At 43.7% G+C, this 26,330-nt stretch overlaps 1 long non-coding RNA gene and 1 pseudogene across 1 annotated transcript; both read left to right on the top strand.

Moving 5' to 3' along the window:
- The first annotated feature begins 189 nt into the window (after positions 1 to 189).
- Positions 190 to 3,280, top strand: LOC120360391 (uncharacterized). The gene is made up of 3 exons (XR_005576902.2): positions 190 to 742; positions 942 to 1,098; positions 2,740 to 3,280. It is a non-coding gene; the product is annotated as an uncharacterized LOC120360391 (long non-coding RNA).
- Positions 3,281 to 4,131: 851 nt separating this feature from the next.
- Positions 4,132 to 5,240, top strand: LOC120360419 (heat shock protein beta-1 pseudogene; annotated as a pseudogene).
- The last annotated feature ends 21,090 nt before the right edge of the window (positions 5,241 to 26,330 follow it).

Raw genomic sequence — 26,330 nt, forward strand, 5'->3', positions numbered from 1 at the left:
GTCAGCTGTTGAGCTATATTCCTTCATGTCTTCTATGGGCCCATGAATTCTGGGCTTCCAAATCCTAAGTGAATATCAACTTGACAGCCAGAGTTCCCCTGTCAAGAGTATCAGTCTTGCTTGTGTGACCCTTGCTTAAAGGGCACTCTCCTCTGAGTCACACATGGCTAATCCTCCTGCCTGGGTTACAGAACTCTCTTGTGTGCTCAGGCTGCTATTAGGACCTAACAGAAGGAGGCAAGAGTCCTGCCTGCCCCAGCGTGAGTGAATACCTGTGCCTGGACTGCTGGTCCTCAACTTCCCTGGGCTGGCTCCTTCTGGGAAGCTTTGCTCTCCTCTCCCCAGGTTTCTCATGAGTAGCATGCTGTAGCACCGGGGCTGCTCACACCCGCTGTGCAGATGGTATTGTGATCGTCTCTCTCCTTCCCTACGTTCTTCTCTGGAGCATAAGCTCTAAGGGTGGGATACCATTGTATTCCCTAGCTTAGTCTTTTGGACAAAGGAAATACAGGAAATAGTTGACAAAAGAATTGAATTTAGAATCTTCAACTCAGACTTTCTTTCTCTATTAGGATCTAAAAAATGTCTGTGCAGCCATTTGGACCTCAGTGTGAAGTGGTGATAAAAGGTGAAGTCCGTTCTTCGGGAAGTAAACCTCTGCCACGTGGATCACGCCCGGACAGTCTGTTGATTTTGTCCAACAGCTTCTTGCTTTGGAAGGTGTCCTTCCTGGTGGAACACAGTAAGTGTCGGACAGACGAACAGTCCACTCTGTACAGGTACTGGAGAAGATCCCAGATTAATGTTTGGAGGACAATTTTGTTGTAACAGACACTGATGAAGCTCCATTGTAAAGAACTGGGAAAGCCTTCTAGATGTGCACGTGTCTAGATTCGGCCTTTGTTTAACATATATTCCAATCCTGATTCTGCCTTCACCAGCTGCAAAGAGCACCTGACACACGACCACAGCACGGGGCCTGCTGAAGAGGGAGTTTTATCACCTCAAACTCATGGCCACTTGGTATTTTCAAAAGCCAGCCAAGAGAAAGATTTGCAGAGAGCTGTGCAGAAAACATGCAGCCCATTCAGCCTCTCGGTGAGCTACATTTTTCAATCGGTCACCCCATGAGTTAGCAAAACCCACAGAAGTGAATTTGAGGCACCAGCCTTAGGAGTCACACTTCCTGACCATACCAGATGGAGCACCTCAAAGGAGCAGACCCTAGGAAATGGGATTTAGTATTTACTGTAAAATTGGGCTTTTGAGACTCCCCGTATTAGACAAATTCATCTTTAAAAGGACCTCTGGAAGGAACAGCTCTCAGAAGCCTGTGGCAGGAATAGTTCCCCTTCCCTCAAGCAGCAGCTAGTTAGTTCTTAACCTCTGAGGGCGTTTAACTGGTTATCTGACTCTACGGAAGCCCAGCCTCTCCCATTGCCACTTGGTAGTGCTACTACTTTAAAATAATGACCATAGTTTTTTACTTGGTAAAAAGTAAATAAATAAAAATGAAAACTGTGGGCCGGGCGCGGTGGCTCACGCCTGTAATCCCAGCACTTTGAGAGGCCGAGGCAGGTGGATCACGAGGTCAAGAGATCGAGACCATCCTGGTCAACGTGGTGAAACCCTGTCTCTACTAAAAATACAAAAAATTAGCTGGGCATGGTGGCGCGTGCCTGTAGTCCCAGCTACTCAGGAGGCTTGAGGCAGGAGAATTGCCTGAACCCAGGAGGCGGAGGTTGCGGTGAGCCGAGATCGCGCCATTGCACTCCAGCCTGGGTAACAAGAGCAAAACTCCATCTCAAAAAAAAAAAAAAAAAAAAAAATGAAAACTGTGAGTAATGTTTCTTTCAGGTTAAGTCTTTTCCAGTCATTGTACCTGTGGAAGGCTTTGCCAGAGATGCCAGTAGCAAAGGGTCTCAGCTTTCTCTTTTAATACAAGGCAGAGGAGGCATGGACACACAGCTTAAATAATTTATTAGCTGCTGATTTTCCCAAAATTCGAGTAAGACCCTTCTAAAAGAAGAACAAAATGTGGATGAGATGGCAATGTAATTCACAGAAAAACAGTGTCTCTTCTTTTTCAAGGTTGTTAGGGCCTTGTGGAACTCAGCTGGTCATATGTATCTTATAAGTGGACTGGAAGGTGTACGTGGGGTCATCTTTATCCTCTGGGATGTATCCTCACCAAATTGGACTGTCTTCATCTAACTGGGAAACTGTAAGGGCTCACTCTAGAAGCCATCTGCTTCTACCAGATGGCTATACTTTCTTCACAGGCAGCCACAATCAGTGTTGAAGCCTTGGCCATACACACGGCTGCAGCTTTGAATAGCACGCACCATGCCCTTACCCTCCTGAGGACGCCTCTCAGATTAGGCAGGTGGCCTTAACAAACTGTATGGCAAAGCCATTTTAACAGCAGCTCAAGGGGAAACTTGTGCTTTGATCAAAACCAAATGTTGCATGCTCCAGACTACTGACACAGCATTACCCCAGCTGAGAAAGCTGGAGGCACTCCTGTCTCTGCCATCGACGCACTGGCAGGCACCTCCATGGTGGCTTGGCTCCAACAACTGCCCAGTGTTCGGAAAGCCTTCCTGTTAGCTTACCTGGGATCATCTTTCTTATTTTGCTTTGCTGTTGTTGAATATATTGTTGTTGTACTCTTTGTGTAGAAACACAGGGTAAGCTTACTCAATACTTTCTTAAATTGGACACCTCTTAATCTTCCAGGTTTCACCTTTTGCTGGAACACAGAGGTACAAATGACGCTTAATGTACCAACGCTTTCTGACTGACTCCTCTCTACCCTGAATACAAGAGACCCTAATAGATACGTGGAAATATCATCGCCCCTGTTCAGCATGAAGAAGTTACAGAAGACGGACCTTCATCCTTCTGCAACCCTTAGAATTAAGGGTCCTCTTGTAAAAGGGTGGGGGGGATAGGTTAGAAGCATTCAAACCAGAGTGACTCTGTTTCGAATATGGGCCAAGAAAAATGAAGCTGGGCCCTGCTGGGCTGCATTCCCAGGAGGTCAAGCATTCCTAGCCTCCAGATGTCAACATTCAGGGAACAGATTAATGATGTTTCCTAAACAGACTCTTGCCTTGACAGACCCAGAATCTCCTGGTACCTTGAGAACAAAAGCATTTCTAGCTTTAAATATGCTTTGTACCTAGGATGGATGCCTGTCTCCTCTTACTTTTGGAAATGCCCCACCCTGTCTATGGGGTCGCTATTCCTGCACCCCTTTAATAAAGTTGCATCCATTTTGCACTGTGGACTTGCTTCAAATTCTTCCTTGCACGAGATCCAAGAACCCTCTCTTGGGCTCTGGATTTGGACTCCTTTCTGGTATCAGGTGGCTCTACCATTCTGGGGTCTGGAGGATGGTAGCTCTCCTCTCACAGCAGTGCCCTAGTGGGGACTCTATATGGAGGCTCAAACCCCCCTTCTCCCCTCCACACCATCCCAGTTACAGGTTCTCTGGATTTTGTAGACATTTTCTGAAATCTACGTGGAGGTTCCTAAGCCTCCTTGTGCACCTGCGGGCTTAACACCAGGTGGAAGTTGCCAGGGCTTACAGTTGGCACCTTCGCAAGCAGCAGCCCAAGTTGTACCTTCACCACTGTTAGCCATGGCTGGAGCTGGAGTGGCCAAAATGCAGGGCATCCTGTCTTGAGGCTGCACAGAGCAGCAGGGACCTGAGCCTGGCCCATAAAGCCTTTCAGTCTTCCCAGGCCTCCAGGCCCGTGATGAGAGGGACTCTCACAGTGGGCTCTGAAACGCTTCTGAGGCCTTTTTCCCATTGTCTTGTCTATTAGCAATTGACTCCTCTTTACTGGGGCAAATTTCGGCAACCTGCTTGTAATACCTCCCCTGAAAACGGATTTTTCTTACCTACTGCATGGCCAGGCTGCAAAATTTTCAAATGTTTAAGCTCTGCTTCTCTTTTAAATATCAGTTCCAGTTTCAGGCCATTTCTTTACTCAGGCATACGAACATAGACTTTTAGAAGCAACTGGGTCAAGTCTTGAATACTATGCTGCTTAGAAATTTCTTCCACAAGATACCCTAAACTGTCTCTAGTTCAAAGTTCCACCGATTCTTAGAGCAGGAGCACAATGCCACCAGTCTCTTTGCTGACGCATACAAGAGTGACCTTTAGTGCGGTTCCCAATAAGGTTTTTATTTCCATATGAAACCCGCTCAGCCTGGACTTCATTGTCCACATGACTGTCTGCATGTTTAGTTCACATGCCTATCTATCAGCCCGGACTTGATTGTCCACATGACTTACCTATCACAGTTTAAGGAACATCTAGGAAGTTTGAATTGTTTCCTCATCTTCCTGTCTCCTGAGCCTTCCAAACTGTTACAGCCTCTGACCACTACCCAGTCCCAAAGCTGCTTCCATATTTAAAGTATCTTCATAGCAATGTCCCACTCCCAGTACCAATTTTTGGTACTAGTTCATTCTTGCATTGTTATAAAGAAATGCCGGCACTTCTCCGAGCAGACGTCGCGAGCAGAGCCGGCCAGCATGACCGAGCGCCGCGTCCCCTTCTCGCTCCTGCGGAGCCCCAGCTGGGACCCCTTCCGCGACTGGTCCCCGCACAGCCGGCTCTTCCACCGGGCCTTCGGGACGCCCCGGCTGCCGGAGGAGTGGTCGCAGCGGTTCGGCACCAGCAGCTGGCCGGGCTCCGTGCGCCCCCTGCCCCCGCCGCCGTCCGGGGCCCCGAGGTGGCCGCGCCCGCCTACAGCCGCGCGCTCAGCAGCGGGGGCTCGGAGATCCGGCACACGGCGGGCCGCTGGCGCGTGTCCCCGGACGTCAACCACTTCGCCCCCAGGAGCTGACGGTCTAGACCAAGGACGGCGCGGCGGAGATCACCGGCAAGCACGAGGAGCGGCAGGATGAGCACGGGTTCACCTCCCGGCGCTTCACCCGGAAATACGCGCTGCCCCCCGGCGTGGACCCCACCCAGGTCTCCTCCTCCCTGTCCCCTGAGGGCACACTGACCGTGGAGGCCCCCACGCCCAAGCCGGCCACACAGCCCCACGAGGTCAGCATCCCCGTCACCTTCGAGTCGCGGGCCCAGCTCGGGGGCCCAGAAGCTGCGAAATCCGGCCAGTCTGCAGCCACGTAAAAGCCTTAGTCCGGATGCCCACCCCTGCCGCCGCCGCTGGCCGTGCCCCCACCCACCCACCTGTGTGTTCTTTTGATACGTTTATCTTCTGTTTTTTTTCTCAAATAAATTTCTAAGCAACCAAAAAAAAAAAAAAAAAAAAAGGTTGTGACTGGTTAATTTACAAAGAAAAGAGGTTTAGGCTGGGCATGGTGACTCACGCCTGTAATCCCAGCACTTTGGGAGGCTGAGGTGGGCAGATCACCTGAGATCAGGCGTTTGAGACCAGCCTGACCAACATGGGAATACCCCACCTCTACCAAAAAATTTTAAAAATCAGGAAGGCATGGTGGTAGGCACCTGTAATCCCACTACTCAGGAGGCCGAGGCAGGAGAATTGCTTGGACCCAGGAGACAGAGGTTGCAGTGAACTCCCAGGATGCCACTGCGCTCCAGCCTGGGTGACAGAGTGAGACTCTGTCTCAAAAACAAAAAAGAAAGAAAGAAAATAAGGAGGTTTAACTGGCTTATGGTTCCGTAGGGTGTACAGTAAGCATGGCAGCATCCGCTCAGCTTCAGTGACGGTGGACAGCGAAGGGAAAACTGGCACTTCACATGGCTGGAGCAGGAGGGAGGGGAGGTGCTCACACTTTTAAACATGATCTCACGATATCTTGCTATTGCCATGATGGCATTAAACCATGAGAAACTGCCCCCATGACCCAATCACCTCCCAGGAGGCCCCATCTCCAATACCGGGGATTACAATTGAAGGTGAGGTTTGGGTAGGGAGACAGAGATCAAACCACATGACTCTGTGAGCCTTCACATATATGCAGAAAAAAGCATTTGACAAATTCAACAGCTTTTAATGATAAAAAACTCGCAACTAATTAGGTATGTAAAGAATGTGCAACTACACAATAAAGGCCGCATATGACAGAGCCACAGCTAGCATCATAATCAGCAGATAAAGATCCAGAACAAGACAAAGATGCCCACTCTCACCACCTCTATTCAGTATAGTACCGGAGGTCTTAGAACAATCAGGCAACAGAAACAAAGGGCATCCAAATTGGAAAGAAAAACATTGAATTGTCCATTTGCAGGTGACATGTTTTTTTTCCCTTGAGACAGTCTCTGTCACCCAGTCTGGAGTACAGTGGCATGATCATGGCTTATTGCAGCCTCCACCTCCCTGCCTCAAGTGATCCTCCTGCCTCAGCCTCCTGAGTAGCTAGAACTACAGGCATATGCCACCACGAATGGCTTTAAAATTTTGTGTGTGTGTAGAGACGTGGTCTGTGTTGCCTAGGCTGGTCTCGAACTCCTGAGCTCAAGCTCCATAACATTGATCTGGGCAATGACATTTTGGATTATACCCCAAAAGCACTGACAACAAAAGCAAAAATAAACAAACGATATTACAGCAAACTGAGAAGCTTCTGCACAGCAAAGGATACAGTGAACAGAGTGGAGAGACAACCTACAGAATGGGAGAAAATATTCGCAAATCACACATCTGACAAAGGGCTACTATCCAAAATACACAGAGAATTCAAACAACTCACTAGCAAGAAACAAAGAAATTTGAGGCTGGACACAGTGGCTCACACTTACAATCACAGCACTTTGGGAGGCCAAGGTGGGTGGATCATGAGGCCAAGAGATCGAGATCAGCTTGGCCAACATGGCAAAACCCCATCCCTACTAAATATATAAAAATTAGCTGGGCATGGTGGTGTGCACCTGCAGTCCCAGCTACTCGGGAGGCTGAGCCAGGAGAATTGCCTAAGGTGGAGGTTACAGTGAGCCGAGATTGCGCCACTGTACACCAGCCTGGCAACAGAGTAAGACTCTGCCTCATAAAAAAAGGAAAAAAAAAAAAAGAAAATGGGCAAGGACTTGAATAGACATTCCTCAAAAGACAACATGCAAATAACCAACGGATGTCTGGAAAAATGCTCAACATCACTAATCAGGAGAATGCAAATCAAAACCACAAGGTATCTCCTCATACCTGTTAGAATGGCTGTTATCAAAAACACAAAAGATACGTGTTGGTGAGGATGTGGAGTAAAGGGGACCCTTGTGCGTTTTGGGAACGTAATGTGTACAGCCATCATGGAATACAGTACGGAGGTTCCTCAGACAATTAAACATAGAACTACCATGTGATCCAGCAATTTTCTTACTGGATCTATATCCGAAATAAGTGAAATCAGTATTTTTCACTCCCATATTCATTTCAGCATTATTCACAATAGCAAGATATGGAATCAAGCTAAGTGCCCATCCACAGATGAATGGATTAAAAATGTGGTAAATAGTTGGTGAGGATATAAAGAAAAAAGAACACTAGCATACTGTTGGTAGGAATGTAAATTAGTACAGCCATTATGGAAAATCATATGAATGTTTCTCAAAAACCCAAAAAACATAATTCCCATATGAACCCTGGGTTGATGTGGTGAGACTCTGTGTTCCCATCCAAATATCACCTTGAATTGCAATCCCCACATGTTAAGGGAAGGACTTGGTGGGAGGTGACTGGATTATGGTTTCCCCCATGCTGTTCTCATGACAGTGAGTTTGAATAAGATCTCGCGGTTTTTAAAAGTGTTTGGCAGTTCCCCTCCGTCCCAGTGCGCTCTCTCTCACCTGCTGCCATGTAAGATGTACCTTACTTCCCCTTCACCTCCCACCATGATTATAAGTTTCCTGAGGCCTTCCCAGCCATGAAGAACTGTGATTCAATTAAACCTCTTTTGTTTATTAAAAAAAAATGTGGTAAATATACACAATGGAGAACCATCCAGCCATAAAATGAAGGAAATCCTTGTCATCGTGGATGAACCTTCAGGACGTTATAATAAGTGAAATAAGCCAGGTGCACAAAATCAAATACCGCAATTCTCACTTACATGTGGAAGCTAAAATGATGGAACTTAAAGAAACAGAGAGTAGAATCATGGTGACCCGAGGCTGGGGTGGTTGAGATAGGGGAGGGCTGCATATGTGTTAATCAAAGGATATAAAATTCCAGGTGGATAGAAGGAATAAGTTCAGTGGATCTGCCTTACACGGTGAATTATACTTAATAACATGTTGTACTTTGGAGAAACGCTAAGAGATGTTAAGTGTTTCAACCACAAAAATGATGCAAACGTGCAGTAGCACATATGCTAATTAGCTAGATGTAGTCACTCCACAAGGTATGTGTACTTCAAAGCATCACGTCCTACATGGTAAATACATACCATTTTAATATTTTTTAACATTAAAAAAGAAAGGAATATTTCTTTGCCTTTCTTCCCAGCTTACTGAAAGATGGGTAACAATCTGAGTTGTAAAATCAGCTCCATTATATAGAAAGGGCTTTGCCTTTCCTGTCAGCCCTGGCCCGTAGGAAGCCGGTTGGTAACTAAGTGTCTATCCCTGCTTCCTGATTAGGGAGATCTAACTATTTCACAATTTTTCAAGTTTCAACAGAATTCATTTTCTAAATGTTGGTTTAGGTTGAAATTCTTCCATAAAGATTAAGGGACCTAAAGAAATCAGGCAGCATGTTTTATTTTACACAGTGTAGCACTTTGATGACGTTTCCTATATGATAAATGGCATATACTGTAATATAGTATATGGGTAGGTGATTGGATGGTTTCAAGTATCACTATCAACTGTTGTTCACCAAGTCCTACTAATATTTCCTTTATGTTTAATGCATTTAAAGAAAAACAACTTTGTTCCGAGCAGAATACAGGTAGCTTTGCTTCACTACTTAAAATTAAGCTGCATCATTTTTACCTATGCAGATTTTGTACACTGTGTTCAGACATAGTAAAGTTAAAATTATATATAAAATTATATTTTTAAATATAAAAGATTAAATTATATTTGAGTCATTATATAAAGTAAGTCAATATTATTCATCTACTAGCAAATCCCATTTAGTCCAGAAAAATAACAGAAACGTATTGTATTATATACAGCTTCTAGAAAATGCCTGCACTACTGTATTCTGAATGAGCTAAAATAATAGACACATAATTTAATATAATGTCCAGATAGTCTTGTTTTGACTTCCTAATTTATTTGCTATTATATTGCTTCAGTTTATTGCTCTTTAAGTATACCCTGGAATAAGTATAGTATATTTTATTTTGATTTTTAAAGAGGAGCTTATTTTTTTTGGTTATAAAATCCAGTAACTTCCCAGTTTCCAAATTATGGCATTTTTATGAGTAATTTTTGATATTTAATTAGAATTGACATTTGAGAGTTTCTTAATTTTATGAGCATGGAAGTGATATAAATCATTTATATTAATTCTGAAAATAAGTTCTTACAGACATTCCTTAATGTTATTTATTAAACCTAAAAAGTGCTTATCTTAATAATCTGAGACTAAGTGCAAGAATAGCTAAAATCTCTTACACAATTATTAACATTTTATTAGACAATGGTATGTTTGAAATAATGCTATAAACACATTATTTCATTATATACATTAAAATTTAACTGTATTTGTCTTTTTTTCTACTGTAGAACTTAACTGCAAGAAAAAAATATTTGTTTTCTTTTTTAAGTTCTGGAAATACTTTAATTGGACCTTTAATGTTAAGCATCCATTTCGATGGACAGATTCCATGGTACTGAACATAATACAGGACTGGACTGGATGAAGGCTACTGCAAGATCTGTTTACTCTGAGAAGGATGGTCCTGTCTCCCACTATCAATGGCCAGATGAAGCAACTGATATGTTTTGTATGCAAGACACGTGGGACTGGCTTTATGATAATCAGGACATTCACGCACTGAAAATGCCCATAACCAGGTCACGGTAAATTCAGTTAATAAGGGCACCCCTTTAGTGGGATTTCCCACATTAACTTACTGCTGCAAAGTTGGGGAACAGTCCAAGAAGCCTTATCAAATTTGCTGGGTCAGCTTCCCCTCATGCGTCTTACAGATGCCAATAAAAATATTAGCTTAATGAGGAGGGAAAGGCAGAAGAGAGTCAAAGGACTCCTCCTATCAAAGTGAACATTTTTAAACCATTATTAAGAAATAAGGTGAATAACCATCTGGGCAAAGTGGTTCACGCCTCTAATTCCAGCACTTTGGGAGGCCAAGGCAGGCAGATCAACTGAGGTTGGGAGTTGGAGACCAGCCTGGGCACCATGGTGAAACCCTGTCTACTAAAAATACAAAATTAGCCAGGCATGGTGGCACACACCTGTGATCCCAGGTACTTGGGAGGCTGAGGCAGGAGAATTGCTTGAACCTGGGAGGCAGAGGTTGCAGTGAGCCAAGATCACATCATTGCACTCCAGCCTGAGCAATAAGAGTGAAACTCTGTCTCAAAAAAAAAAAAAATTTAGCTGGGCATAGTGGCACATGCCTGTAGTCCCAGTCACTCAGGGGGCTGAGGCAGGAGAATTGCTTGAATCTGAGAGGTGGAGTGAGCTGAGATCATGCCACTGCACTCCAGCTTGAGCAACAGAGTGAGACTTCATCTCAAAAAAAAAAAAAAAAAAAAAAAAAGGAAAATTCCCTGTATATCCAGTATGGATCAAAAACAAAAAAAGAGAGAGAGAGAGAACGACGGGCAAGTACAGACAGTGAGGGAACTCCATAGGTAATCTTGGGACAGTCACTGCCAGCCAAGCAACTCTCTGTTCCATAGGCAAACTGCAATCATACAAAGAAGGCCCAAGTCCAACCTTCACAGGTCCAACAATTAGATCCCAGAATGCTCCTGGCAAAAGAAAAAAATCAGTGTTTAGAAGAAAAGCTCATTCAAGCAAGTTCTGTAATTATCATCCTGTCTGTTTTCTCAATTAAGGACCAACAAATGACTAACATTCAGCACAAGGTTACCAAGGCAGAAAAATCTGCAAATGTGAATGTTTATTCGTGGGAGTGGTGTTGCTCTCCATGGTTCTGAAACACCATTGTTCATTCTCTCATTCCAGGACACTACTGTCTACACGGAGCCAAACTGAACTTTTCCTTTACTATATATATGGTATCTGTATGTACATATGTGTATATGTATATATGTACACACACACACACACACACACACACACGCACACACACACACACATTCCTGTGATTTATACTGAATTATACAATTTTCAGAGCTGCTATTAGGTAGTTTTGACAGTTCTATTAAGCTCTTGACAATTGAAAGCATTTTCCCTGGAAAATTTAATGGGAGTGGAAACCTGTGTCCCCGTTCCCTTCCTCAAGATGTTATGCTTTAGGAAAAGAGTATTGCAGGGAGATTAAGAGTATGAGCTTTGAATGAAAGAAGACCTCAGTCCGAATTGAAAAACCCTACCTAAAAATATTAAATGGTTGGGCGCTGTGGCTCACGTCTGTAATCCTAGCACTTTGGGAGGCCAAGGAAGGCAGATCATGAGGTCAGGAGATCAAGACCATCCTGGCCAACATGGTGAAACTCTGTCTCTACTAAAACTACAAAAATTAACTGGGTGTGGTGGTGAGCACCAGTAATTCCAGCCACTTGGGAAGCTGAGGCAAGAGAATCACTTGAACCCAGGAGGCGGAGACTGCAGTGAACCAAAATTACACCACTGTACTTCAACCTGGTGACAGAGCAAGAGTCCATCTCAAAAAAAAAAATAATAATAATAATAGCCCAGGCCCCATGGCCCTGGACCCTCAGTAAAGTGTCCCTTTGGTTGACCAAAAAAAAAAAAAAAAAAAAAAGAATAATAATATTAAGTAACATGTGGAAAGCACATAGATACTATCCTCTCTGTACCTATTCCTTATCTGCAAATCATAATAACAAGGCTAGTACCTAGGACCAATTATGGGGTTAGGTGGACATTCTCCCCAATAATCATTGACATATTTTGAAGCATCACTAGTGTGGTAGGTTTTCTTCTAAGCATTTCACACATTTTTATCTCATTTTCTCCTCAAAGCAATCCTCTAAAGTAATTATCTTCATTTTACAGACACTCAAGTTACTTGCTTAAGATCACAATACCATTAGGTAGTATAGCCATGATTGGACCCTGGCAGTCTGTTTCCCAAACTTGTGTTCCTTGGCACTGGGCCATATATGCACATAATATTTTATAAGAAAATATGAAGACTGTAATATGAATGTGCATTCTCTTTCTCTCTCCCTCTCTCTCTCTCTCTCTCTCTCTCTTTTTCTCTCTCTCTCTCTCTTCTGAAATGGAGTCTAGCTCTGTTGCCCCCTAGGCTGGACTGCAGTGGTGCAATCTCCACTCACTGCAATATCTGCCTCCCAGGTTCAAGTGATTCTGTTTCAGCCTCCCGAGTAGCTGGGATTACAGACACTCACCACCACACCCAGCTAATTTTTTGTATTTTTAGTAGAAATGGGGTTTCACCACGTTGACTAGGCTGGTCTCAAACTCGTGACCTTGCGATCTGCCCACTTTGATCTCCCAAAGTGCTGGGATTACAGGTGTGAGCCACCGCCCCCAGCCTGTTTGTTGGTTTTCTAAACAAAATCTGTCTCCTTGGCCTCACATGAGCCCATGCCATGCTTAATGATGATGTTAGTAAAATGCTGAGAAAGCCACTACCTATCTGTAGTCACAAAAGCTTCAGTTATAAGACCGAATATCTACTCATAAAAACAGTTCCAATGTCAGAAACTGATTAATAATTATCTAATGCAATGCGCATGGTACATCAATTGGAAATAAACAACACACTATATCTATTAATCAGTAATTATTTTTATGAGAAAGTAAGCAGAATTTTTTTTTTTTTTTGTAGCTTGCAGGAAGCTAAGTCAGTTTGCACAGGTTAGAATTAAAGACCCTCTATTCCAAAATGCTGAGTAAACTGGCAAGAAATGCTAATGTATGCATTTTACTCTTTGAGTACCCTGGGAAGTAGAAAGAATTAATTAAGATATTAGTAAGTGATTTAAAAAAAAAAAAAAAAGCCTGGCAGAAGCTTCTGCAGTCCAGGGAACATGACTTATTCTCTCTCTTTCTTTTTTTTTTTTTTTTTTTTTTTTTTTTTTTTGTGAGTCAGAGTCTCACTCTTGTTGCCCAGGCTGGAGTGCAATGGTATGATTTTGGCTCACTCCAACCTCCGCCTCCTGGATTCAAGCAATTCTCTTGCCTCAGCTTCCCAAGTAGCTGGGATGACAGGCATGTGCCACCATGCCCGGCTCATTTTTGTGGTTTTAGTAGAAACAGGGTTTCACCATGTTGGCCAGGCTGGTCTCAAACTCCTGACCTCAGGTGGTCCACCCACCTCAGCCCCCAAACTACTGGGATTACAGGCATGAGCCACCATGCCTGGCCTACAACATTTTTTTTAAATAGCTGGGCACAGGGCTGGGCATTGTGGTTCACGCCTGTAGTCCCAGCACTTTGGGAGACTGAGGCCGTGGATCACAAAGTCAAGAGTTCAAGACCAGCCTGGCCAAGACAGTGAAACCCTGTCTCTACTGAAAATACAAAAATTAGCCAGGTGGGGTGGCAGGCACCTGTAATCCCAGCTACTCGGGAGGCTGAGGCAGAGAACTTCTTGAACCCGGGAGGCGGAGGGTGCAGTAAGCCAAAATGGCTCCACTGCACTCCAGCCTGGGTGACAGTAGGTGCTCAGCAAGTAGCATACATGGGAATAGATTACGCTTGCATGTGTATATGTGCATGAATGAAAAATCATAAATATTTGGTATATCTATACGTGCATGTACCTACATCTCATGTGGGTGTGAAAGAGACAGATGTGACTTCGAATAAAAAAAGAGGAAACGAACCATGTCTGGGAAGTGGACATTGGAAAGCTCATCCTGGCTGACTTGGGCTGTGCTGAGAGGGAACAGAGAGGGCAGACACTGCTGTGTTGGACAGAGTTGATTTGGCCCCAGGAAAGGACACATGACCCTGCATACACACAGGGCTGTAGCAGTCTAACCTAGGTCTTGAGTGCCTGCAAATCCCCAGTACTTCCTGCCAGCCAGTCAGACAGAAGGAATCAGTTTTGGGGGCCCAGCCCCTGGCTGTGACCATCTCATCATTCTCTTGTGACATGATCTATCTCCCTCCACCTGGGACTATGCAGGCAGGAGGGAAAATTAGTGATGTGCTCAGAGTGGTGAGGGTCTCATCTTTACTTTGAGCCACAATTACATCCTGTATACAGGAAGTGCACTTTCATTTATCCGTTTTTAATTTTTAAGTGTAGGAGTGCACATGCAGATTTGTTACATAGGTAAACTTGCATCAACGGGGTTTATTGGATAGATTATTTCATCACCCAGGCAGTAAGCCTAGTACCCATTAGTTGTTTTTCCTGATCCTCTTCCTCCTCGCACCCTTTACCCTCTGAAAAGCCTCAGTGAGTGTTGTTTTCTGCATGTGGGCGTATGTTCTCATCATTTACCTCCCACTTATAAGTGAGAACATGGAGGATTTGCTTTTCTGTCCCTATGTTAGTTTGCGAAAGATAATGGCCTCCTATTCCATCCATTTCCCCTCCAGAGGACATGATCTTGTTCTTTTTACGGCTGCATAGCATTCCATAGTGTATAGGTACCATTTCTTTTCTTTTCTTTTTTTGAGATAGAGTCTTGCTTTGTCACCCAGGCTGGAGTGCAGTGGTGCGTTCTAGGCTTACTGCAACCTGTGCCTCCCAGTTTCAAATGATTATCCTGCCTCAGCCTCTTGAGTAGCTGGGACTACAGGCACATGCCACAATGCCCCAGCTAGTTTTTTTCTGTATTTTTTTGTAGAAATGGAGTTTCACCATGTTAGCCAGGATGCTCTTGATCTCCTGACCTCATGATCCTCCTGCCTTGGCCTCCCTAAATGCTGGGATTACAGGCATGAGCCACCGCACCTGGCCACCACATTTTCTTATGCAGTCTGTCATTGACGGGCATTTAGATTGATTCCATGTCTTTGCTATTGTGGACAGTGCTACAATGAACATATGTGTACATGTGTCTATATAATGCAATGATTTCTATTCCTTTGGGCATATACCAGTGATGGGATTGCTGGGTTGAATGATGTTTCTTTATGTCTTTGAGGAATTGTCACACTGTCTTCCACAATGACTGAACTAATTTATACTCCCACCAACAGTGTATAAGCATTCCTTTTTCTTCACAACCTCACCAGCATGTTGTTTTTTGACTTTTTAAGAATAGCCATCCTGACTAGTGTGAAATGTGATGTTGAGCTTTTTTTTTAATATGATTGTTGGCTGAATGTATGTCTTCTTTTAAAAAGTGTCTGTTCGTGTCCACTGCCCAGTTTGAATGGGGTTGTTTTTTTCTTGTAAATTTGTTTAAGTTTCTTATAGATGCTGGATATTAGACTTTTGTCAGATACATAGTTCGCAAAAATTTTCTCCCATTCTGTAGGTTGTCTGTTTACTCTTTTGCTGTGCAAAAGTTCTTTGATTTTGGCATCTTCATCATGAAATCTTTACCAGTAACTATGTCCTGAATGGTACTGCCTAGGTTGTCTTCCAGGGTTTTTATAGTTTTGGGTTTTGTGTGTAAATCTCTAATCCATCTTGAGTTAATTTTTGTATATGGTGTAAAGAAGGGGTCCAGTTTCAATCTTCTGCATATGGCTAGCCAGTTATCTTAGGATCATTTACTGAATAGGGATTCCTTTCTCTATTGCTTGTTTTTGTCAGGCTTGTTAAAGATTAGACAGCTGTAGGTGTGCAGTATTATTTCTGGGTTCTCTATTCTGTTTTATTGGCCTATGTGTCTATTTTTATACCAGTAAGGTGCTGTTTTGGTTGCTGCCGCCCTGTAGTACAGATTGAGTATAAATCTCTTATCTTTCATTAAATAAATTTATTTTAAAATTTTAAATATAAAAATACAAATAGGCTAAAAGTAAAATAATGGAAAAAGGTACACCATTGTAACACCAGTCAAAAAATAGCTAGAGCAGCTATATTAATATTAAAATAGATTTCAGAGCAAAAAACATATACTAGGTATTAAGCAAAGTTTTTTTTTTTAATTCTGACAAAGTGGTTAATTAATGAAGAAGACAAAATTCTAAATGTGCACCTAATAACACTTCAGAATGCATGAATCAAAAACTGATAGAACTGCAAGGAAAATTAGACAAAAGCATAATTATCAGATATCTTAATAGCCCTCTCTCAATACTTCTTAGCACAAGTAGGCAGGGAATTAGCAAAAATTTAATAGACTTCAGGGACACTATCAATCAACTTGACCTGACTGATGTTTATCAACATCAACCCGATACCAACAAAATACATTTTTTTTCTCTAGTGAATGTGGAACATTTGTGAAGATAGGTCACATTAAGAACCATTAAAAATATCCATTGAAAAGGATTTATCATATAAAGTATATTCTCTGGCCACAGTGGAATTAAATTAGAAAAAAAAATTAAAAATATCTTTAAAAATCCCCAAATATTTGGAAATTAACCCCCTTCTAATTTACCCATAGGTAAAAGAAGAAACCTAAGCCAGGCACAGTGGCTCATGCCTGTAATTCCAGCACTTTGGGAGGCCAAGGCAGACAGATCATGAGGTCAGGAGTTCGAGATCATCCTGGTCAACATGGTAAAACCCCATCTCTACTAAAAATTACAGCAATTATCCAGGTGTGGTGGCACACGCCTGTAATCCCAGTTATTCGGGAGAGTGAGGCAGGAGAATCACTTGAATCCAGAATGCAGAGGTTGCAGTAAGCTGAGATAGAGCCACTGCACTCCAGCCTGGATGACAGAGCAAGATTCCATCTCAAAAAAAAAAAAAAAAAAAGGAGGAGGAGGGGAAGGAGGAGAAGAAGAAAAGAAGAAATCTAAAGGAAAATTTTAAAAAATTTGAAATTAATGAAAATTGAAAAAAAATATATAAGGTTGCCACTAAAGCAGTACTGAGAGGGAGATATATAACATCAAACACTTATATTAGAAATATTTAAAGAAGAAAAGCCTCAAACCAGCCACATTAGTTTTCACTTTAAGAAACTACAGAAAGAATGCCGGGCCTGGTGCCCTGTAATCCCAGCACTTTGGGAGGTTGAGGTGGGCGGATCTTGTGAGGTCAGGAGTTTTGAGACCAGCCTGGCCAAAATATTAAAACCTCGTCTCTACTAAAAATACAGAAATTGGCCAGGCACAGTGGCTCATGCCTGTAATCCCAGCACTTTGGGAGACCAAGGTGGTTGGATCAAGAGGTCAGGAGTTCAAGACCAGCCTGGCCAAGATGTTGAAACCCCGTCTCTACTAAAAATATCAAAATTAGCCGGGCACACTGGCAGGTGCCTGTAAACCCAGCTACTCAGGAGGCTGAGGCAGGAGAATCGCTTGAAGTGCAGGGATGGAGTTTGCAGTGAGCCGAGATTGTGCCACTGTACTCCAGCCTGGTGCCTGGCGACAAAGTAAGACTCTGCCTCAAAACAAACAAACAAACAAACAAACAAAAAGCCCAGAAACTAGCTGGGTGTGGTGGTATGCACCTGTAATTCAGCTCATCAAGAGGCTGAGGCAGAAGAATCGCTTGAACCCGGGAGGCAGAGGTTGCAGTGAGCCAAGATTGCGCCACTGCACTCCAGCCTGTGCAACAGTGAAACTCTGTTCCCAAAAAAAGAAACTACAAAAAGAGAGTAAATTCAAAGTAAGCAGGACAAAAGTAATAATAAAATCAAAGTGAGAATCAATGAAATAAAAACCAAAAAAAAAAAAAAAAAAGAATAGAGAAAAATCAATGAATCCCAAAGCATGTTCTCTGAAAAAAATTAATTAAATTGACAAATTTCCAGCCGGCTTGATCAGAAAAAAAAAGGGAGACATAAATTACGAGTGTAAGGAATAAGAGAGGTACCATCACTGAAGATTCTACAGCTATTAAAAGGAACACGGGCAGGGTGCGGTGGCTCACACCTGTAATGCCAGCACTTTGGGAGGCTGAGGTAGGTGGATCACATTGTCAAGAGATCGAGGCTATCCTGGCCAACATGGTGAAACCCCATCTCTACTAAAAATACGAAAATTAGCTGGGCGTGGTGGCACGCACCTGTAGTCTCAGCTACTTGGGAGGCTGAGGCAGCAGAATTGCTTGAGCCCAGGAGGCAGAGGTTGCAGTGAGCCAAGATCACAGCACTGTGCTCTAGCCTGGTGACAGAACAAGACTCCGTCTCAAAAAATAACAAAAAGAGAACACCTTTATACCAATAAATTCAACAGCAGAGTTGAAATCAACACATGCCTGGAAAGGCACAAATTGGCAAAGCTCACTCAAGAAGAAATGGCCTGAATAGTCCTGTATCTATTAAAGAAATTGAAATTGCAGTTAATACACCATCCTGTAAAGAAAATCTTCAGAGGTAAATTTTACTAAATACTTGTGGAAGAAATAATACCAATTCTTCACACATTCTTCCCAAAAATTGAAGAGGAGGGAATACTTTCTAATTCATTCAATGAAGTCAACATTATTCCAGTACCAAAATTACCATTACCCTGGGTAGACCAACATAGTATAAGAAAAACTATAGGCTGAGCACAGTGGCTCACAACTCTAGTCCCAGCACTTTGGGAGAGGCCAAGGCAGGTGAGTCAGCTGAGGTCAGGAGTTCAAAACCAGCCTGGCCAACATGGTGAAACCCTGTCTCTAGTTAAAAATACAAAAATCAGCTGGGTATGGTGGTGGGCACCTGTATTCCCAGCTACTTGGGAGGTTGAGGCAAGAACGTCACTTGAACCTGGGAGGCAGAGGTTGCAGTGAGCCGAGATCACACCATTGCACTTCCAGCCTGGGCGACAAGAGTGAAACTCTGTCTTAAAAAAAAAAAAAGAGAAAGAAAAGCTATAGACCAACGTTCTTCATGAATATAGATGCAAAAATTCTAAATAAAAGTTAAACAAATTGAATCTTACAATATAATGAAAAGGCATCAAGTGAGATTTATTCCAGGAGTGCAGTTTAACATTAAAAAATCAATCAATGCAGTTTACCATACAAACACACTAAAAAAGAAAAATCACATGATCATCTCAATCCATACAGGAAAAGCATTTGACAAAATCCAACAAATATTTATGATAAAAACTCAGGCATACTAGGAATAGAGCGAACTTCCTCACTCTGTATTGGGCATTTACAAAAACCTTACAGCTAACATCATGCTTAATTGTAAAAGACTAAATACTTTTCCCCTAATGTTGGGAACAAATGAGTGGTGACTGCTGTCTGCACTTCGATTCCACATTGCACTGGAATTGCTAGACTGCAATTAGACAAGAGACAGAAGTAAAAGGATATCCAGACTGGAAAGAAGGAAACAACTTTATTCACAGATTAAATGACTATGTAGAAAACGTATTGGAATCTAAAAACAAGCTAGTCAGCAAGTTTCTCAAGGCTTCAGGACACAAAGCAATGAACAAAAATCAGTAGTATATGTATATGCTAGCAATGAACAATTAGAAATTGTAATAAATCAAAACATTAACAATCCATAAAAATATGTAGTGTTTTAGTATTTAGGAATAAATCTGACAAAAATGGTGAAAAGCCTGTACACTGAAAACTACAAACCGTTGCTATAATAAATTACGGAAGACCTAAATAAATGGGTAAATACGTCTTGTTCGTGGATCAGAAGACTCGGTTGGGAGTGATGGCTCACACCTGTAATCCCAGCACTTTGGGAGGGCAAGGTGGGTGGATCACCTGAGGTCAGGAATTTGAGAACAGCCTGGCCAACATGGTGAAACCCTGTCTCTACTAAAAAACACAAAAATTAGCCAGTCATGGTGGTGTGTGCCTATAATCTCAGCTATTCAGGAGGCTGAGGCATGAGAATCACTTGAACCCAGGAGGAAGAGGTTGCAGTGAGCCAAGATCATGCCACTGAACTCCAGCTGGGTGACAGAGTGAAACTGCCATACACACGCAAACAAAAAGAAGGCTTATTTTTGTTAAGATGTTATACTCCCAAAATATAATTTCAATATACAGTCAATATAATCCCAAATGAAAATTCCAACAGGCTACCCTTTTGGTGGAAATTGACAAGCTAATTCGAAAATTTCTGTAGAACTGCAAAGGACCCTAGAATAGCCCAAAACAAACAAAAGAAAAAAATTAGCCAGAAAGAGAGTAACTTTGAAGAAGTAACATTCCCTTTTCAAGAATTAATAAAACTGCAGTAATCAAGACAGCATGGCATTGCCAATAAGATCTATCAGTAGATTAATGATAAAGGATTTATGTTCAGAATATATAAAGAACATTCCACAATTGAAAAATAATAAAACAATCCAATTAGAAAGAGGGAAAGGTTGGACACAGTGGCTCACGCCTGTAATCCCAGCACTTTGGAAAGCTGAGGCGGGCAGATCACCTGAGGCCAGGAGTTCAAGACCAGCTTGGCCAACATGGTGAAACCCGATCTCTACTAAAAGTCCAAAAATTAGCTGGACGTGGTGGCGGGCACTTATAATCCCAGCTACTTGGGAGGCTGAGGCAGGAGAATTGCTTGAACTTGGGAGGTGGGGGTTGCAGTGAGCAGAGATTGCGCCACCACACTCCAGCCTAGTAGTGACAGAGGGAGACTCCATCTCAAAAAAAAAAAAAAGATGGAAAACATATGAACAGATGTTTCAGCCAAGAGTGTCTATGATTGCACATAAGCTAATAAAAAAGATGTTTGTCATCATTATACATGTACTAGAACAGTTAAAAAAGAATGATGAGACCAAATTCTGGCAAAGATGCCAAGTAACGAGATCTTTTATACATGGCTGGTGGTAACACATGATGTCACTACCACTCTAGAAAACAGTTTGCCCGTATGTTAGAAAGGCAAATATGCAGTTACCATGCAATCCAGTCATTTCGTTTTTGAGCATTTGTCCCAGGGAAATGAACTTATATTCATATAAGAATCTGTACACCAATGTTTGTAGGAACTTTATTTTTGATAGCCAAAACCCAGATACAACCCACGTGTCTTTCAATGAGTGAATGGTTAAACAAACTGTGCATCCACACCGTGAAATATGACTTAACAATGAAAAGCACAAATTCTTGATGTACCTAATATCTTGAGTGGATTGCAAGGAAATTATGCCAAGTGAAAAAAGCCCATACCAAAAGGCAACTTAATGTATGATCCTATCTATATAACATTCTTGAAATGACCAAATTATAGAAATGGAGAACAGATTAGCGGTTGCCAGGGATTGGAGACGGGAGTTGGAAGGAGGAAGGAGAGGAGAAAGGAATATGGGTGTGGCTATAAAAGGCAACCTGAGGGGTCTTCATGGCGGTGGAGGCAGTCCTGTATCTTGACTGTGCTGGTGAGCACCTGGCCCTGCACGTGATCAAATTGCATAGAACCAGACACACACACACACACACACACACACACACACACACACTCTCACGCATGCATCTGTGCAAGTACAAGTAAAACTGCATCCATCTGAAAAAGCTTGTGGTTGTAGCAATGTCCCTTCCTTGGTTTTGATGTTGCACTCTATTCAGGCTGTTACCACTGGAGCTGTAAGGTATGACATGGGAAGTCTCTGTGCTCTGTTTTAAAAATTCCTCTGAAACCATAATTATTTCAAACTGAAACTAAAGCAAAAAAAAAAAAAAAAAAAAAGAAACGCATACTTTTTTTGAAATACATGCAGATAAGCAAAACTATACACAAAATGAAAGAAGGAAATGGCAAACATGAATTTGGGAAAGAGGAAAGGGGATGGGAGGGGGAGGATCATACAGCTGGGCTGGATTGTTGCTATAATTCCACTTCCTTGTTGAACTTCGTCTTGGGATTTTATACATTATTCCAGTAAATAAATGGCCATTTCATCGCATCCTCAATGATGGAAACGTGTTGTCATGAATGACTGCAGTAATTCCAACTCTGTGCATTGAGACCGGGAGGAAAAGCCTACAGGAGGTAGAAGGGAGCAGGGAGGGTGGATGCCATCAGGAGACCAGAGTTCATCACAGATTTTTAGAGGACAGGAAACAGCGGGAGACACAGTGGTAAGAAAAGCAGAAAGATGACAGCCGCCACTCAGAATGCGCCCGAAGAAGGGGACGGCAAGCTCTGCCTTTCCGTGGTCTCCCGGGCTGGCCTCCCCCTCAAGGAGAGACGAGGACGGGGCTGGCCACCTGGGCTGGGCCCCACGAAAACGACGGTAAGAGGATGGCTGTGAGCACGTGGCCGGCTCCCGTAGGGATGGCTGTGAAACCCCATGCTGGACCTCACGACCACCAAATCATGAACACTTGGGTTCAGACCCAGGAGGAAGGCTGTAAGAACCCGGCCTGGCCCCAGGAGGACAGCTGTGAACCCCTAGGCTGAGCCCCAGAAAAATGGCTGTGAACACTTGGTCTAGGCCCCATGAGGATGGCTGGGAGCACCTGGGCTGGTCCTCATGAGGACAACTCTGAGCGTGTGGGCTGGGGCCCTTGAGGACCGCTGTGAGCACATGGGCTGGACCCCTAGGATGGCTGTGTGAAGGCTGTATCCCATGAGGCTAGCTGTGAACAAGTGGGCTGGCCCCATAAGGACAGCTGTGAACACCTGGTCTTTGCCCCATGAGGATGCACTTGAACACCTGGGCTGGCCCATGGGCTCTGGCTGTGAACACCTGGGCTGGCCTCCACCAAGACAGCTGCAAACACCTGTGCCGAGCCCCGTGAGAATGGCTGCAGACACCGTGGCTGGCCCTGATACAGTCAGTTGTGGACACCTGGGCTGGCCCAGGTGAGGATGGCTGGTAACACCTGGGCTGGCCCATGGGCTATGGCTGTGAACACCTGGGGTGGCCCTGATGAGGCCAGCTGTGGGCAGCTGTGCTGGCCCCCAGGAGGCCAGCTGTTAGCACCTGGGCTCAGAAATGCTTTAAAGAAACTTCAAATCTACTGATTGTGACAGAAAGAAGATCAGTGGCTTCTTGGGATGGGGTGGGGTTGGAGGGGCTGCACGGAGGGATTCCAAAGAAACACCAGGAAGATTTGGGAGTCGTGATGCTCCGTCTGGACTATGGTCAAGGTTTTGCAGGTGTGTGCGTGTGTCAAGATTGATCAAGTTGTCTTTTTTCAGTCTATGCAGCTTACTGTATGTCCGCTATCCCTCTGTGAGGCTGCTAAACATCCTCCCAGCACACACACGCACAGACACACACGTGCATGCCCTGGTGCAGTTTGCAAAGGCAGGGGTTCACGTTACACTTTAATCACTCAAGCATGCTCATCTCTCTCTCCAAACATGCCCTCTTGCAGGATTCATGGTTCTTCTAAGCGTCCTGGTCACAGGGCAGCTAAAACGACTCAGAGGTGCGGGGCAGGGCAGAGTGTGGTCCCTGCATCTGTCTCGCCCCCACGATCTTTACACACAGGGACCTTCCCAGGATCTGGGACTTGAACTTCACCGTCTTTGGGCCCACTCAGCAGCCGTGTCCTCCTCACAGGCAATGGGGTCTCCTCCTCTCTCCACCTGTGTGGGAAGATTGGAAATGGAGTGGGAGGTTAACACGAAGGGGATAGACCACACCTGAGGGTCCCCAGGACAGAAGGAAACACTAGTGGATGGATGGACCACACCTGAGTGTGCCCAGGACCGATCGAAGGATGGCTGTTGTTGGGATGATACTTACACATCTTTAGAGAACAGGAATTCCAGGTAGTTTCCTTCTCTCCAAACAGCGTGTTTATGGACTAGCTTCTCACTCCAGGAGGCTTTAATGCTCCGGATAATACCTGTAGTAATAAAGAAAAACAGACCAGGTGCCACAGCTCAAACCTGTAGTCCCAGCACTTTGGGGGGCCAAGGTGGGTGGATCACTGAAGCCAGGAGTCTGAGACCATCCTGGGCAACATAGCAAGAGCCCATATCTATGACTAGTTTTTTAAAATGCAAAAAGAAAAGAGAAGAAAAACAAATAGTGGTAACTGTCACAGCTAACGTATTGTTACAAACAAAAATTTACACCAAGGTGTAAAAATAAACATTTTTTCTTTTACCAAAACGATGCCTCAGTCTAGAAAGAGGCTCTTCGTCTCCAGAAGCAGCTGAAGCCCTGAGCTGCTGTCCGCAGGTGGAGCGACTCCTCCAGGACCCCCCAGTAGGTCTGCTCCTCCACGTCTGCTCCTCTCTTGTCCCTCTGCTGATCGATGGAGGTTGCTGCAGCCGGCCTGGTCTCCTGGGAGACCACCCCAGCACCTACCTCATCAGCACAGTGCTCTCATCATCTGAGCACCAGCTCAAAGGAAAAGGAGAAAGAAAGGCAGATGATCCCCCAAGCAAAATGGAAACACCTCCAGCTCCCACCCTCAAAAGCACCCAACAATGAACCCTGGGGCACTGAGGGCCTCATAGGAAATTGTTCGCATCACAGTAAAATCTACAAAATTCCCAAGGCATGTGAGTGGATGCTTCCTCAACACAGGAATGTCCAGCTGCCCCAAGGAAGGCTCCGTAATGCTGAGATCTTTGAACAGAGCAAGGAATCGAGGCTGATGGCATCTCTGAGGGCCTCAGTTTCCACCCATGTGGGCAAGCTCCCCTTCAGGAATCTGGGTTATGATTCCTGAGATGGGGACAGGAGGCATCCACTGATGACTATATTTACAAAAATCCATCAAGCCAACACGCTCGTGAAAGTCAAAGCAGCACAGTAATTTACTAGAAAAGTGAGTTTCTCATCATCATACCCACAGAGCTAATGAGGACGGGGTGGTGGGTGGGGGGGACTGGAAGGATGGGCATGCTCTCTGCACTCACAGCTGCCCCTCTCCTCTGCTTTCTGGTTCCTGGCTCCTGCTTTTCATGGTGAGACTCAGACACCAGGCTTGAATCAGGAGGGGACAGCACCTTGTCCCAGTGAGTTTGGGTCTTGAGACAGTGAGTAGCAAGGGTGGTGTACAGAGCAAGGGATTTATTGACAAAGTTATCTGACTTTATTTGATTCTTGAGCTCAATAAGGAGAGTTTGGATAGCAAGGGATACTGACACTAACGCACGTTACATAGATAAATTGCTTCTAATATTCGATAGGCAATACATGTCACTTTTATTTTTACTTCTAAGCAAAACGAAGTCTCGTTCTCAGTTGCTCGTTTTCAGCGAGTGAGAAAAGCTCAAGATCTCATGTCCCCTTCCCCTTTCTTGGGTTATGGACACTGAGGACCGCAGAGCTGGGGAGGTCTCCTGGGAGTCAGAGGCGGCCATGGAGGAGAGCGGAGCAGAGAATGCTGCTCTTGGGTGCGATTAGGTGGCTGTCAGATCCCTGCTCCAACATGTAATAGGGAGTGACCTTTAGAAAATTATGTCACTTCTCTAAGTCTCGGTTTTCTCATCTGAAAAATGGAGTTGATGGTAATAATCCTCATCCAGGAGAGTAGTATGTGTTGATCATCCTCATGGTATTCTTTTTCTTGTAGGTGGAGTCTTGCTCTGTCACCCAGGCTAGAGTGCAATGGCATGATCTCCGCTCACTGCAACCTCCGTCTCTCCTTCAAAAATTAAGATATTCCCAGATAAACAGATAGAAAGTTTGCTGCCAGCACTCCTACCTTACAAGAAATACTAAAAGAAAGCTTTTAAACAGAAATACTTGATTTTTAAATTTAAAAGCACCAGATTGATTTGTCACAGGGTGTCTGTGTTTGTGTGCGTGTACTGAATTTTCCAAAAGTTCTTATACACTTTAATTGATTTTAGAAGTAAAAATATAGCAAATATTTAAAAATCTTTTGAAGGATTTTTAAATTTTTATTTCAATTTTTATAAAATGACTTATTTAGCCCTATACATTTTAATAATAAAAACTGAGTTAATTTTTATTAAGTCTCTCTAGCTGAAGATTACATAAAGATTAATTGAAATAAAAATTATAAAAGTTTTATTCAAAATTCACAATACTAAATAAGTATAAAAAATATAAGCTTGGCTGGGCACAGTGGCTCACACCTATAATCCTAGCACTTTGGGAGGTTTAGGTGGGCAGATCACGTGAGGTCAGGAGTTCAAGACTAGCCTGGCCAACATGACAAAGCCCCAGCTCTACAAAAATACAAAAATTAACCGGGCATGGTGGTACATGCCTGTAGTCCTAGCTGCTCGGGAGGCTGAGGCAGGAGAACTGCTTGAACCCAAGAGGGCAGAGATTACAGTGAG

Source organism: Saimiri boliviensis, chromosome 20, assembly GCF_048565385.1.
Source record: "Saimiri boliviensis isolate mSaiBol1 chromosome 20, mSaiBol1.pri, whole genome shotgun sequence".
NCBI lineage: Eukaryota > Metazoa > Chordata > Mammalia > Primates > Cebidae > Saimiri > Saimiri boliviensis.